The sequence below is a fragment of the Siniperca chuatsi genome, linkage group LG18, assembly GCF_020085105.1.
Source record: "Siniperca chuatsi isolate FFG_IHB_CAS linkage group LG18, ASM2008510v1, whole genome shotgun sequence".
In the NCBI taxonomy this organism is placed as follows: Eukaryota; Metazoa; Chordata; class Actinopteri; order Centrarchiformes; family Sinipercidae; genus Siniperca; species Siniperca chuatsi.
The window spans coordinates 18,728,902-18,742,874 of record NC_058059.1 but is presented as its reverse complement, the minus strand read 5'-3'; the positions used below and the strand labels follow the sequence as shown (position 1 = coordinate 18,742,874).

At 38.4% G+C, this 13,973-nt stretch overlaps 1 protein-coding gene across 2 annotated transcripts in view; it reads left to right on the top strand.

Moving 5' to 3' along the window:
* The first annotated feature begins 3,000 nt into the window (after positions 1 to 3,000).
* The window catches only part of il11ra (interleukin 11 receptor, alpha), a 51,501-nt gene continuing 40,528 nt past the window's right edge, over positions 3,001 to 13,973 (top strand). The window contains exon 1 of one of the 2 annotated variants that reach the window (XM_044175500.1): positions 3,001 to 3,165. The gene's annotated coding sequence lies outside the window, so the exon portion shown is untranslated. The remainder of the gene's footprint in view (positions 3,166 to 13,973) is intronic. The other variant, XM_044175499.1, reaches the window with a different exon arrangement.

Sequence of the window (13,973 nt, the reverse complement as noted above, 5' to 3'; positions counted from 1 at the left end):
TTTTCGTATTCAGGGAATGCACTTGTTGCACAAACAGTTGTGTTTGATAACAGAGAAGCTTGAATACAATAAGTACACATTATGAGCAGTTCATTTTTAAAGCACAGTGGCCCTGTGATTAGAGCAAATGTCCGATACACACGGTCATACAGACAAGTTCATTCTCCTCAATAGTCACTGTGTCTTTCACCTTTCAGTCTTTCAAGTGTTCTTCAACGAGACAGTTACTCCTGACTGTTGATTTACTTCATGTAATTTATTATGTTTAAGAAATGTCAAAATTTTGGATCTTAAGCAGAGGCACTGGACAAACTAGTCAGTTGTCAGACAATTAAACATGACCAACATACAGTAGTTGTTATAAATCAACATTTCTTTTACAGTCTCTATTATAAACAGGCATCACAAAAGGTTACTGTACTAAATGTTTAAGAGGAAGATGATTTACTTTGTCTAAAATTTTACAAAATGCGTAATAGAAACAGAACCAAAATTGAAGCCAAGAATCAGACATGTTATGATAAGATAAGTGGAAGATAAGTGATGTAGAAGTTAGAAGTAAAAGCAACATGAACAGAGATAACTAAATGATATACAAAAAACACCTGACAGCTCTGACAGAGGAAGCATAGATAAAGACAGGTGAGACAAAGGATAGGCAGATGGGAACAGACTGACAGGTACGTTGGCTCATACAGTAAGGCAGATGGACAGGCAGATAAGTTCAGCGTCACACAAAAAGACAGACTGAAAGAAAAGAGCCATGCAGATGGACAAGCAGTCAGAAAACAAGGAGCAGATGCAGTCCAGCCAACAACACCACCGCAAACTACAGCCTCAAAATTTACAAAAGGTTTGAATTAACACCACTCTGACACAGCCTGAACAAAAAAAATGGAACATTTTAAGCTTAAAAAAAGATGTGCTTGTTGCCGGCTAAATACTAAGAATAATTACATTAAAATGCACAGGTATTCTAACCCAAAAAGGCAAATAGATACACTTTTTTAGGGGTGTATGTACCATATAAATATGTAAATAGATACAGACTGAAAAACCAACATGCAGGAAGACAGACAGCAAAATTATTTTGGCAGTCACTGCTCTCCTGTTCCTAATGAGACGTACTGTAACTCTTCCAAGCTGCAACTAACAGGTCAGGGTCAGTAAGGGGGTGGCTGGGTTTATTCAAATTGGAAATCCCCTTTTTCAATGGAATAATTGATGTCAGTGTTGTTTGCCTGATGAGTGGACTGGACACCAGCTGCCAGAGTTTTCATCCAAGTTATTCTTGTCCAGTCTGTCCAGGTCAAAGGTCAAACTTACTTCACAAATAAACCAGCCTAAAACAGAGCACACAGCTTCGACCAATGTGTACTATTGTTTGTTATTTTTTAAATTGTTTTTCAAGGTGAGGAGAGAAATCATTTAGAGTCATAAATATTGTTAAATGTACAGTTTATATACTTTGAACAAATCATTTGATTACATTTTTTCTTATATCATTATGGCCATCACATTGTACTTCTTCTATACTGTATATTTGGTGTATGACATGAAAAACAGGTAGTATAGGTATGTGTTACTCAACCTATAGCGAACTGTAAAATCTGTATGAAATGTGCCATAATCACGGAAGACTTAAGACATTACAGTATAGACTCAGTTACCAGTTTATTAGGCAAACCTGTACAATTAAATGCAATCCAAAATAACACCCCTGCAATAAATCTTACCTTTGTGAAGCCTGAACCCCTCAGTTTCTGTTGACACGCATCAGAGAGGTGTTGATTCTACCCTACGGTTATTTTCAGCCTGTAGTGTTGCATTGGACTGTGTTACGCTGACAGATGTGTTTTTCAACCTCCATTTATATTCATGAGGGAGGATAAAAGGTCACTGCTGTCATCCAATTTATTGTCTGCTAAAGCATAGAGCACTGGGGCCATTAATGGATTTAATGTGTTTCTGTACTCATCACATAACAGGTAAGCGACATAAAGGATAAATAAATAAATAAATCAGTGACCTGTCTCATGAAGTAGGATTCACAATTTAGCTGGGTGATGAAAAGGGTCAGCTATTCGACAGCCAATCGTGATCTGTTTGACTGTAATGAGCTGGTCGAGGAAAACAGCATTTGTGGACTATAGTTGCTATATCCATTGCCTTTGTACACATATGTATACAATTAGTGGGGAAACAACACAGTTGACACAAAATGTGTCCTACATGTTCTTACCACGGCTGACGTTAATGTTTTTCTTCAGTCAGCAGTACATATAAATGCTAAATTAAATTCACGTTATCTCAGTGTATTTATCTTTGCACTTCATTTTACCAGTTTTTTCCCCTCTCCTCTCCTCAAACTGAGGCAAAAACAAAAAAATTGCATATAGTTGGATTATTTGAAAATGAGCTTGATTCAAATTAAATAAGATTACATTAATACATTAAAATGAGTGATTCATTTAATTAATAAATACAATAAAAAAAGAAATAGTCAAGTAATAGTTTAATCACTGGCTTTTATAGGTAAACCCACTGCATAAATAGTTTGGTCATTTGGCACATTCATTTCACCATCATCACCCAGGTGGGTGCTACACATGGTGGTGGCTGAGGTAAGTTTCCCCCTTCACGGAAGTGCTTGGAGTATCAAAGATAAGGTGCTATATAAATGTAATCCATTATCATTATTGTTATTGTTATTTCACCATAAACTAAAACTGCATTAATTTAAATTCATTTAAAAAAAAGTTTCCAGTACTACCTTGCAATGTCTGTTTGCTTTTTCACGTGAAAAGTGATGCAAATGTCAAACTATCATAATCCTGCTGCAAGAGACCTGTATCTGTTTTTCTATGCCACATTCCTTAGACCTCAGATCTGGGATCAGTGCTGATAGCTCAAACTCCATAATCCCTTTACAGTTAGGACCCGCCCACTCAGCCGGGTGATTGACAGCCGGCTCCTCCAACGAGGCGGCGGCCGACTTGTCTGGCCTCCTTCCGCCCCTTCTCCTCCTCCTTGTCCGACTTTGTTGCTCTGCTACCCCGCTAGTCCGTTTCCAGTCACGGGGAGCCGAAGAACAACTCGACAAAGTCCCGACCATGGAAGGAGACAACATAATAATGCCTGTTTGACTCGGGGAGATTTTCCAAGGTAAGTTTAGTGATTTAAATTGTTCAAACCGGGGAGGAGGGAAGCGGTGTGTGTGGGGGGCGAAAAGTTTATCCGCCTCACTACGCGGGACAGGAGGCAACAGGGGAAATTTACTCCAATGTTATTCACAGTGGGGATGTGTCATGCTGCTAGCTTGCATGTTGGCCCCTCTTTAGCTTGTGTAGCACCCTGAAGACTTGTTATATAACATTCTTTTAATTATATGCCCTATAATTATGCTTCCAACAATGTCCCATAGATGTCTGGCATTATTCTATCATTTATTGTAATTTTATGTCTGATAATTATGAGATAAACTGAACATGGGCTGTTTTCTTCACTGAAAACTGATAAAACATGTTGCTGCAACTGTGTTTTGGGTTCAAATTCAATTTAGGATCTTTGTTGGTGAAAGTTGTAGGAAGAAAGCAGCAGCACACAAGCAAATTATCAGATATTATTGAAGAAATTTTTAAAATTAAATTTAAAATGTATTATATTATTAGAATTAATGAACTCAAAAAAAGTCTTCAATTGGATAGATAAATAGCCTGTGTGTTATTTATGTGGCATGTGTGGGTTGTGAGCTGTATCTTTTTTATATATATATATATATATATATATATATATATATATATATATATATATATATGCAACACTATAGCTATGTGTCTTTTGATAGGGAAAGTAAGATAGAGAGCTACTATCAAAAGCACTGTTGTTGCACTGGCTTCGTTTACTTGTTTTGCTTCTAGCTCTCAAACACAAGCACAGAAACACACTTAGATGAAGCTTTGAAATCATGAGTCATCCAAATCACTTGTTGATGTGTTAAACAACATTAGTCTTCATCCTGCTTTTTATTTTTGTATATTTATGACAATTATAGTTCCGGGGCAAGAGTAAAGGTTAATGCACAGAGAAACAAATACTGTACACACATACAAAGAGACAGTGGGATGGGGTCTCACTACAGATGTGCATTCCTCCAGCCAGTGGAGTGATCAAGCCTTTAAATAGAGCTTAACAGGAATGCAAACAGACCAAGCAGAAAGACCAAGCCTAGGGGCGTCTCAGGAGTAGGAGAGGGGAGGTAGGTGGTAGAAGGAGGCAGAGAGACTAAGCTGCAAGCTCTTTTGCTCAAAATTAGCTCAATTTGTGGCTCTTTCTCAAATGTCTTCCAATTTTAAGTGAAATGTGGGTCAAAGTTCATGCTGTAAAGGGAGATACAACTCTTCTATTGCTTAAAACCACTGAGAAAGTAAAGGTTTAGTTGTTTAGGAAGAAGATTTAAATGTGGGATCTGTATTCTTGCATCACTATGTAACATTGCACATTGCGTATCAGTGTCAGAATTTGAACCTTACCCACAAATCCTGAAATGTGACATCAGTTTACGCTCTTGTTTATCAACCAGGCCAGTCTGCAATGCTTCGAAGAGATAGAGCACATGTTGTAGAGGGCTCTGAAGGAGACTTTAATTCATGCGTTGAAGCTTGTATTTCAGTTTTGAGTCGTTGTGTATTTGGTTTGGTTGTTTTTTGTTTGGCATTTTGTATTTTTATTTGAAAATGACATTTGATATGAACCAGTGGGGACATGATGTATTAATGTACTTATGTATGAAGGCCAAGTTAAGGTCGTGATTACCCCAAAGTAGGTGTAGGTGTTTCATGTATCAAGCTGCATCCAATTATGTATAACATCATTTAATTTAAATGTAAAAGCAGTTTTTTTTTTTTTTTTTAGCACATAGAATATTTGCACTTACACTCTTACTCATTGCTGCTTTAAATGTTAACAAAGGAGGAAATTTAGGGATTAATTAAGGATTTTAAGTCTGTTGTATAAGCTCAAACGTTACTCAAGGTGTTATTGGTTTGTTCGGTGCAGAGGAGTCATGATCAGTTGTTGAATGGTCAGAGTTTGGTATGTGTTGCCTTCTTTTGGGGTAAAGTTGTCCCCATCACATTTTGCTGTTTGATTGGGATTGGCCCAAACAGGATTGACTGTATTGACCAATTTATGACTTTCCTGCTTTTGTAGACAAATGGCTTGTCACTGTTGGTTGCTTGAGAAATGGAAGGGAAGAGTTTGCACTCGTAGACTGTAGTTTGTTGACTGTCTGTTGTCTGTTTATTTCTTTGCTTTAAAATCCATTCAGCTAATTTAACTGCCAGAGCTCTGTGGAGAGAGCAGCCAAACACCTGGCCACTCCCTGCAGTATCTGTCAATTACAACAGCGTTTACTGATAATGGATTTCACTTCGCAGACTGGGTGGCCGGATCAGGAAGGTGTTCCTTGGTTTTAATCTCTAGCTTGTCAAATTCACATTACTTTAAAGAGATCTGGCTTTGAAACTGTCTAGCAGAACATCAGCTCTTCCACTGTCTTGACAGCTTTACCACTGTGAAACTAAATGTACACAGAGTAAAAAAAAACGAGAGACACCAGGCACCTTGATGTTTACCTACCCATGGATTCCCAAGTGTTCTGTCTCTATAAAAGGAAACCTGGAGTGTATTTTTGCTTTACAAACATTGTGACCAAAAAAACTGTAAAAAGATTATTTAGAAATACACTCAGTGAACAAATTTGCTATTTGGACTCAGGGGCTACAGGGATATCCAAAAAAAGAATGGGAAATCCAAAGTGCTCAGATATCTGAGAAAAGTGAAATACCTTATTTCAAACATGGCTGACATCTACACATTTTGCCACCTTTGGAGCCTGTCAAGGTGTAAGATAAACTATACAGTGTTGCTTTGTGATAGGCCTTAAGGCAACTTTTCTGATAGATTTAGGCCTAGCTTAGTTTGGGTTTGTGTAGTCATGTTAACTGCAGTGTAGTCAAGGTGGAGACTCGTACTTATCCGTGAACCCACTTTTGGGTAAAAAATGTATTTGCTAGAACACATTCATCAAGAGAATTACCTCTAGTTACAGTTAAGTGTTGGAGTAACTTTTATGAGTAGCTCTCAAGTTATCACACGATTAATCACATGAATGCTCAGAGAAGAATAACCAATCGGAGAAAGTCCAAAATGTCCCTTTTTGCAATTTGATAAATACAGACCTACAACCATTTAGTCTAACTTCAGTTATTTTTTTAGCACAGGTCAGTTCAGTTAAACTCACCTCCAAACACCTCATTCCAGTTTGAGAAAGGTACTGTTATTCAGATTGCCTTCTGCTTCGCCTGATTCCCTGTAGACAGCTCCCACTGGCAGTCCAATCCCTGCACTAGCTCTGGCCAAAAACCACATACGCACACACATACACACAAGTATGCACAGGCTCCACTTAGACCTTGACACAGACTCATGCATGCACATATACATGCATTGGCACAAACTCACATGATCCAATACTTTTGTGCATACACACTCGTATAATCACAAGGACACATAGCAAAACTCAGTCCAAGCCTCCATACTCTCGTCTCCACACTCATATTTCACTAGTCACACGCAGTGGGCCCACGGCAATCAACTTTAAATTAGAGAGAAAGCTGCTCCAAGAACTTGAGTGCTGCTTGCCAAGTCTGAGGCCATACTGTTCTTGGTGAGAGAGAGAGAGAGAGAGAGAGAGAGAGAGAGAGAGAGAGAGAGAGAGAGAGAGAGAGAGAGAGAGAGAGAGAGAGAGAGAGAGAGAGAGAGAGAGAGAGAGAGAGAGAGAGAGAGAGAGAGAGAGAGAGAGAGAGAGAGAGAGAGAGAGAGAGAGAGAGAGAGAGAGAGAGAGAGAGAGAGAGAGAGAGCTAGCTCTTGATATTAAACCAACTTTGAGGGGCCTAGAGTGGGGTATTTCTTCTCCTCTGTGCTGCTGTTCATGCACTTTATCCTCACTCATAGTTACCAGGAGCTCAGCTCAATTGTTCAGTGCATTTGAGGAGTTTTTCTGCAAAGAAAGAGTTGTAAGTTATTCAATCTCAACCTGGCGTGTTCATTTCTTTTTCTACTATGATTGTCTACATTTGCTACAGTTCCCACAGATCCAAGCCACAAGGTCAAGACACTTAAGTGGGGCTTGACCATGTGGCTTAGAGCTGTGGCTTCTTTTGAGGTCAACTGACCAATAAGGATAGTAATAGTGTGATGAAAGTGAACGTGTGATATTTGCTAGACAGTAAGGGTTTTCCTGTCCTGAAAAGGTGAGGTACACTTTTTGTGTAGCTAAGGCTGCTGTCAGTGCTAGTGCTGCCTGTTCTACAAAAAACTCCCTGTATGAAGGGTGAATGATGGTTGAATACATAATGGCAGCTCTGCAAAGAAACCCTATACTCGCTCTTTGATATATTGGAACTGATGCCAAACATCTGAAGTTTGCTGCATCTGTTTTAGACAGACAAACTTATTTTTGCCAGCAGACTGCATTTCTGAAACTGGAAATATCTCATTATGTCACATAATTTTCATTTTGCCTGTTATCATCTATAAGATTATAATGGACAACTGCTGTATATAAGACTATTTTAGAACAGTGCATATCCAAGAAAGTCAAGATAATTCAAGATAAATTAAACTTAAGAATGTTGAAGTGTGACATTTTATTTTTAAATTACACACAATGACAATAAAAAGAACAAGCTATGTCACATTAATATTGAAAACAAAACTGCTGCAGAGAATGATAGAGCTCTATTGCAAGCATGTTACAGAACAGAAAACAGCTCAATATGCATGTATGAGTATTATTTCTATGAGTAGGGGAGTCACCAACTCCTTTCTCCTTTCTATCACTGCAACTTTCCTACCCATTGGCTGCAGAAATATATTGGCACTACAGTTTAAGGCCGAATGAAGGCATTTGTTATTGATTAGCCCAGGTGGAGACTGTATCCGTGTGGGTGATAGTGTATTTTATTACCTTGTTTTACATTTGTGTACTTAACTCAACGTGCCATCACAGCCGCTGTAAGGGAAGAAGCTGCAGGAGTATGACGTTTCAAGCTGCACTTGCGTAATGGATCCATTTCTAAACAGGATGAGCTCAAAGTTGTCTTTAGTTTATTGTGCCCATTAATAGCCATCATAAAACCATTTGTTTAGTTAATCTTCATACATAGTAGTAGTAGTAGGCTACATCCTGCTTTACCTACTATTTACATTATCTCTAGCACACATCTCAGTTTATAAAAATGTGTAGGTATAGATGTGGGCTTTTCAGACCACCTGCAAGGCTGGAGACATTAGATGAATAGTCAGTGGCCAGTAACCCTACTGTATCACTGTCACCCTATTGATCTTATTCTCTCTCATTATCCGGAGATGGTTTTTAATGGGATTAAGGGTCAGTTTCCTTTATGAAAAGGTACCCTCTTTTTTTAGAGAAGCAATCTAGCTGGATGAAGGGTGGTTTGAAAATGTAATAACATAAAACATCTTGATTGATAATGTTAAGAAAGAGAAAGGCACTCACTTACTCGCTTACTTCTACAAATGGCCAACAGCAGAGGACTGGTTGATGCTGACAGCTCCACTGTATGCTTATCACTTGTTGGGGTGAATAACTGTGGAGCTTAGCTGTTCTGAAGAAACAGCGTGCTCAGAAAGTTCCAGGAAAGATAAATGTTAAAGAATGTGCTTCCTTCCCATGCAAAAGTGCTTTATGATCTTCTGGACCTCTACGGGCTTCCACTGCAGGAAAACTATAACATTTGACAATCTGTTGGTCACAGAGGAAGATAAACCTCAAGTTCACTGACTTTTTTTTTTTTTACCATTTTATCACCTGGGAGGTCTGTGTGAGGTTTCTATGTATGTTTGACTGTGACCAACATACCAATATCTCAAAAATGAATAACCATATGTGAATGAAATTTGCTGTGCGCGTTTGACATATTGCTGCAGTCTTGCCCATCAAAGCAACATCTATTAGGTTAGCCATATATTCTGTAACTACTCTGTCCAGTGCAGTGTTGACTGTGAAAATACAGCTGACTGGGGAGATTATTAGAGCTTGGCAGAATATTAGCCTGTGCTGGAAAAACACTCTATTGATTGCTTTGGTATAAAATTCTGCCTCCAAATCATAAGTGGTTACTTGCCAAACCAGCATGAAGAATACTGTGGATTGATTTACAAGCTGCTGTAGCAAAAATGTATCAGCATTTTGGTTGCTTGGTGTTGACTCCCACCCTGCAGGTGTTCATATTTACCATCACTGCCATCCTGAAAATGTTCTGTTTGTGAACCTGATGTCTGACATGAAATTAAAGCAGCTGAGCACATAGATCCACCATCTTGTTTTTTGAAGAGGTTCATTAATGGAGACTCATTTTGCCATCCCAGTGGAGTTCATTTTCAGTGAAGCGATCTGAGAGCTAAAGGGGAAAAAAGAGAAATGTAGCTATTTTTGCCTTTGTTCAGTGTAAATAGTGGTGTTATGTTGTGGTTTCATGTCTCTCTCCATTACAAGCTAGGGAGCCAGTAGGGGTGCACAAATTCATGGTTCAGTATGTACCTCGGTTTTGGGGTCACGGTTTGGTATGTTTTCGGTACAGCAGGAAAAACAAAAAAATGTATAAAATAATATTTTTGTCATTTATTTTGAAAAATTTAAACATTCAAAAGTGGCTCATTGGCCATATATCTTACTGTAAGAGTTAAGGCACCTAAATACTGGCATATTGTCAATAAAAAATATAAAAAACTAAAATAAATAACGCAAATGTCAGTAATGCTCCAATGTAAGACTCTGACCTGTTGATAATTCCTGAATTCCTTACTGCTGGTTTACACATGAAGGCACAACGGACTGACTGAAATGCTCACATGAAGACACATTTTTGCGGGGTTCAAGCACTTTGACCATATGCTTAAATTTTATATTCTCTATGACCGAATATGGTCACATATCTGCAGGGATAAACACTCCTACAGCATTAGTTATTGCTTTGGCACGTCTGAATCTGCACTGAGAGGCTGCCTGAACGCTGTGGGGACAAGGACTCGCGTTCCAGTCGGTTTTTGTCTTGTTCCGCTAATCAACACATTTGGGTGATGCCGAGCTTGACTAACCTGGCTAACCGGGCTAAGCAGACTAGCATGCTACAGCTGATAGACAGCAACTGGTGCGCTATCAAAACATTCCGGCTAAAACTTACGCTCTAGAATTTCTGTTCCGTGCGTACCAGTAGTAGACAGTAACAGACTATATTGAGTTATTATTTTGGGCGTACCAAACCGAGGAAGTCGCATACCGAATGGTTCGGGATGAATACATGTACCGTTACACCGCTAGTAGCCAGAGAACTTTGTGACTTGACATGGAACTGCACTTTGTGTCCAGTGTCCACATTTACAAGTGAATCAAAAAGCCAATACTTTGGATTTTCATTGTTATATTTCTCTCTGATGTATGGATTTTGTGAAGTATATACAACATGTCAGTGCTAATTATTACCAAAACAAGTACTTCCAGAATACTAAAGACACATTGTTTTGGGAACAGCAATCAGTAATCCCTAAAGTGTGGCTTGTGGCAGCTTTTGCCAGGTTTGGACAGACTGAACCACGTCTGCCCAGGCTCTAAAGACATTGCCAATGCTGGCTTTCAGCCAGAAAGGTTAAACTTTAGAATGTGGATAATTCTGAGGCTTTAAGAGATAGTTGCTATTGGTTTTAAGGTAGCAGGTTCGGATTCCCCAAACAGTGGGGAGACAATGTGTCATCAACTGTCGTTCTAACTCAGTGGTTCTCAAACTTTTTCTGTCATGCCCCCCTTCAGAAGCTGAAAAAAGTTCATGCCCCCCCACCACACGTAAACGATTGCATTCTTATCAATCATTAACAGTAAATAAAGGAGCCCAGTTGAATTCGATTGAAATAAAGAAATGATTCAGGTTCTTTATTTCCCTACATAAATCATGTTCATTCAACTTAGTTCCACTCCATATTTTGCCCCTGGTCATCCATGCCCCCCCTGCAGTGGTTCTATGCCTCCGCATGGGGGCCTGCCCCCCAGTTTGAGAACCACTGCTCTAACTCATACACAGATTCCCAACTTTGGCACAAGTGGTTGAAAAACATTGACATTTCCTGGTGTGACTCGTTAATGTGTATCTTTGTGTATGGTTATCTCAAAGTACACTCCTCGACTGTGTCTGTCTGTGTGCAAGCATTTTGCATGATTAAATAAATCTTAGAAAGGCCTTTGTCACCACTGTGCAGAAGGGGAAGAATCAGCTTTGAATATACAGACCTATGCAGAAAATTAATTGGCCACTATTTTGATTAAAAAAATTGTTTCATAGAGAATTTTTCAGAAATTTTATAGACAAAACGGTTAATTAACGGTTACTCGATAATGAAAATGATTGTTAGTTACAGCCCTTCTCTAGAAGACATGATTTATGAACATTACAGTTTTTTCATTATTTATGTATTTGTTTCAAAATACATTGTCAGGGTTTATTTTAGAGTTATGGCCCCTCTACTCTGGCTTAAGTATATATTTTCAAAATAATTTTGCAGTGTATTAAATCCCCCTCTACTCAAAAATGTGTTTTGCTTGTTGTTGTTGAAATGGTCATTATTTGCATATTCAGAATCAGAATCAGAATCAGAAATACTTTATTGATCCCCGTAGGGAAACTCTTTGTTACATATTCATAGACTCTGGATTTTTAAATGAGGGAGAAAGGAGATGTAAATTTTTAAACAGGTTAATTTAACTTTGTTGTGTAAAAACTATATGACACAAATTATTGTTCAAAGCAGATTTTTAAAAATGTGTTAAAATATGTCTCTAGGGGATCTTTAACAACAACTTTTAAATTGTTATATTCATTTGCTTTACACTGTAAATGTTAGTATTAAACACAGTTGAGCATTAACTGTTATCACAGCTACATTAAAAAGTAGAGATGAATGACAGAGTTTGTAAGTTTGCAATTTTGTATGGATCTTTTTCTTTCTACAATTGCCAGGAGGTAGAGAGTTATTCATAGACTGACGTGAAAACACACTGAACAACCACTAAAAGAGAAAGTAGTCTAGTCTATGGCACTTGTTTTTCATCCTGTACAGGGCTCCATTGAAAAGATGAAAACAAGCCTTGATGCATTCAATTGTGCTGACTGAGTGAGTGCAGAGTGCGACACTAAAGGAAAACTAAAGAAGAGGAGAGAGGAGTTTAGATGGTTGGCACAAACTAAAAACACTCCTATTAACTCTTTTTATGTTGCTCTGGACAAGAGTTTCAGCTAAATGGCTTAAATGTAACAGTGGGTGGCCTAGGTTTTAGAGGCCACCCTTTGTTTGAAAATGTCACCACTTATCACTTTGGGTTATAGCATCACCTAAATACCTAAAAGTGTGAGATGCATCGAAGAGAGAGAAGTATGTGACATTGTCGAGCAGATGGAGTGTTTTTGTTTCATGCAACAAGGCGACTATTTTTACTGGACTGGTCATACATAATTGATAGACTTGTCTGTTTGAATTATGTCAGTTATGATGTAGCAAAATGTCTCTGGGGTAGCAAAATCGTGTGTGTGTGTGTGTGATGATATAAAGTTGGAATGTCTATGAAAGATAAGTATGAACCTGCTTCAACCTTTAACACACAGCTGTTTTCTCTCTTTTTCCACTCCTCTCCTTTCAGTTTAATTTCTCCCTCGCTCACTCTTAACCTTTCTCGCCCTGTTCGTCTTTGTTTCTGCCTCTGCCTTTGTATTGTTTTATTTGCTCACAGTCTCACTTTGTCTGCCAACCTTGCTTTCCCTCTCTCCTTGCTTCTGTTGTGATTGTTGTCTTCATGGAGTGTTAAAGGAGGATAAATGGGTGTTATCGAGCATGGTGATCATATCTGATTTGGCAGGCAGGTGACAGAAACAAATGAGAATGAAGCCAAGACTAAACTAACAATGTTTTCTAAATGAGTGTATGCTCACACTGCAGCTTAAAGTGTCCAAATTCCCATTTTTTGCAAGGTCTCTTTGTTCCCTTGTTATTGGTGTAGAAATTAATTGCAATGTAAACTGTTGTCAAGTCATTGGCTATGCCTAATGTCATATTGGGTTGTCATTTAGGCATGAGGAATTGTTGAGGAATTGCACACGCATGGCAACTACGTCAGATTGGATGCATACGACAGAAACAGCAGGAAACTTGAACGATAATAATCTGTGAAGAGCAGACCTATGGACCCATGGAGGTCAATCTGAATACATTTTAACGATAAATGAAATATGGCCAGATGTGATGGTACAATCTGAATACAAACTATATGTTAATACCAGATGTAAAAAGGGCCTGTGTGCCATCTTGTGGGCATGTGCAGTTTGGTTAGCCAGTCCATGTACTGCAGTTGCATAGACTCATTGACTCGTTTCAAGTTCATTGTTAGTTGTTAGATGTTCTTGGAAATGTTTGGACTTTTCAATCAATGAGTTCTTTTTGCTTTTCTAACAAATAAATAAAAAAAACCATTACTGTCATAATGAATTACTTAATTAAGGGCCGACGCATTGCTTGAAGAGTGTAGCTGATTACAATTGGTCTGAATCATATCTGAGTTGTGAGCTCACACATCATCAAATTTACCTTGAATAAACAGTAGATCAGAGTTGGCTAAATACGGCATTGTCTGCCGACTGCAGTTTGTTGGAATTTTTCGGCTAAACTGAATGTTCTTTTGAAGACAGTTTTATTGCCGGTGTTAAGGTTGGTTGCAATGAGTCAAGCGGCTAGTGTAGTGCATTTTAAATGAAGTCCAATGGAAATCTATCCTTTCAATCTAGAATAGATGGATGGATAGAATAGATGAAATGATCCTCAGCCTTTGTTTTGTTTTGCCAAACGCA